Raw genomic sequence first — 2,726 nt, 5'->3', positions numbered from 1 at the left:
TTATGATTATTATGCCAAAGGGGCTATCAGGGCATAGTGATTGCCTTCGGGGCGATAAATGTAGTGCCTAAGGGTTATTAAGACGTAATGATTGCTTATGGGGATATAGTATTAGCAATATGGGTATATATGTTGAATTGCATCTACCGAGCTTATGGGAGATCAAGTAGGTAGTATTTGTTGTTGTTTGAACCTGTCAAGCTTATAAGGACCTAGGTAGGTTGTTGTTTGATTAGTGTTTGTTTTCTAGATTTAGGAGTTTGTCACTACGCTCAACTTGTTCTTGACTCCCTTACCTGATTCCTTTCAGATTATGATATCCGCTGAGTTATTTTATTTCCTTTCATACTCAGTATATCAGTTCAAACTAATGCCTCAGCCTCACGAATGAAAATATATAATGGACAATTAATTAAGACTTCATGTCAAACGAAAAACATCAAACTAAAGTTTAAGGTTGCATTTGAACAATTTGACAACATTTTGTAAGATAAGACATTATACATTGCCTATTTATGCATCATCAACTACTTTAATAAACTTCATGGGATTATCAACCTCTTTCCCACCACCATGCTTCACAAATTCAGCTGCCGTGAAGAACATCCCATGGCAAATGCAAAGTATTGAAATTTGCTTTTCTTGTCCAACACTATAGAGAATCCCTTCTGTCAGTTTTTCATTTATGATACCACCAGAAGTTGTCACACAAGGCATAACCTTAGTAGTTCACTAGCATTCATCAAAGTGACAATATTATCAGAATTCTTAACTTTCTTTAATGGCTTTTCTCCATTGCTTTTTGATAATACAATTGACTTACCCTTATCTAATACTTCATCAGAATTCTTAACTTTCTTTAACGCCTTTTCTCCATTTTTTTCTGGTAATACAATTGACTTACCCTTATCCAATACTTCATCAAAATTCTTAACTTTCTTTAACGCCTTTTCTCCATTGCTTTCTGGTAATACAATTGACTTACCCTTATCCAATACTTCATCAGAATTCTTAACTTTATTTAACGCCTTTTCTCCATTGCTTTCTGGTAATACAATTGACTTACCCTTATCCAATACTTCATCAGAATTCTTAACTTTCTTTAACTGCTTTTCTCCATTGCTTTCTGGTAATACAATTGACTTACTCTTATCCAGCAGTACTTCATCAAAATTCTTAACTTTCTTTAACGGCATTTCTCCATTGCTTTCTGGTAATTCAATTGACTTATCCTTATCCAATACTTCATCAGAATTCTTAACTTTCTTTAACACCTTTTCTCCATTGCTTTCTGGTAATACAATTGACTTACCCTTATCCAATACTTCATCAGAATTCTTAACTTTCTTTGATGGCTTTTCTCCATGGCTTTCTGGTAAGAGAATCGACTTACCCTTTTCCGCATTGAATTTGATAGCAGATTCTCCAACAAAAGTTGGACTAGTTGCTTTTCTCTTCTCTGTAATTTTCGGAGGAACAACTATTGAGTTACCTTTCTCAGGGGTGTACGGTGTAGACTCCAGTACTACAAGAGAATAAAAAAAAGAAATTTAAAGGGATTAAGACCTATAGAGTAAATAAATATGTAGAACACAGGGAAGACATTCTTGATTGATTGAAACAAAACACTTTCCTCAATACAGTTTAAGTAGGTCAAGCATGTACGAGTAGTGAAAATGTATAGATTTAGTTGGTGGTTGACGACCAATAAAACACAATCGGAGAAAGGAGAAAGTTTTTAAGCTCGTTGACTAGGGTTGTCAGCTAAATTCAGTCTTCTATCCCTCCTCTACGTTTTCTTTTTGCCTTCTACCCCTAAAAAGCGGAAGGTAGGAATTAAAAAAAATGGAAAGAGCACAAGAAGGCATAAGCAAGATGAAAAAAGTGCAACAACCTAAAATCAGGTAAGACCAACAAAATGTAGAAAAATGGATATACACCAGAAGAAATGGGAAGGAGTACTGCCATTATGCGCTATTATTTGAATCCGAAAGTCAATCATTCCCAGCTTTGATATGAAGGTATGGGGGAGATCAAAAGGGAGTATGTTAGTCAAATAGAGGGCTCTCACGGGGGTGTAGTCCACGGCTTTAGCCTTAAGCTAGGTTGGGCTGTAGTTCTTGTATTGGGCGAACCCAAGCGTTAAATAGCGCCGTTTAGTGGCGTTCAGGCATATCTTTTGAGTTGTTATTCATCTCAGATCTTATAATCTCAATAGCCCGCTGAAATGCAGGATTGTTGGTAACTGATGCTATAATTTGTGAAAAAGGTTGAGGCACTGAAATTTCGTTAGGATTTTCAGTATTATAAAGGCCACCAAGTGTGAGATTGAGATCAATTTCTTGTTCATCACTTCTATAGGTAGAAGTTTTACCCTTTGGTGTAGCCATAGATCACTGCAAGAAAGAAAAACAAATACATAAGATGCAAATACAAAAAAAATTATATGTTTAAATTTAGGAAAAAATATATAAGAGAGATTGATTATATATATATATGCACCATATCAACCTAGAAAATAGTTATATATAGACATGTTAAGTTTATTGATTGAACTTGAAACATGGAATTAGTTCACTAATAAAACACATCATATGTCTAAATTAAGTTGTACTCACAAAATACAGAAGAACCAGGCGGAAGAAACTAAGAAAAATGTACATCTCGTGTAGTTTCAAAGGATGAAGTAAGGATTATATAGTAGAAGTAAAGGAAATAATAACTTA

The 2,726-nt window shown here is 34.6% G+C and overlaps 1 pseudogene; it reads right to left on the bottom strand.

Annotated features, from left to right (window-relative positions):
• Positions 1-498: 498 nt before the first annotated feature.
• Positions 499-2,390, bottom strand: LOC125834489 (ninja-family protein AFP2-like; annotated as a pseudogene).
• Positions 2,391-2,726: the final 336 nt, after the last annotated feature.

Source organism: Solanum verrucosum, unplaced genomic scaffold (genome assembly GCF_900185275.1).
Source record: "Solanum verrucosum unplaced genomic scaffold, falcon-dt-bn FXZP01000287.1, whole genome shotgun sequence".
Taxonomy (NCBI): domain Eukaryota; kingdom Viridiplantae; phylum Streptophyta; class Magnoliopsida; order Solanales; family Solanaceae; genus Solanum; species Solanum verrucosum.
Note: the sequence above shows the minus strand (reverse complement) of the source record. Positions and strands in the feature narration are given on the sequence as shown.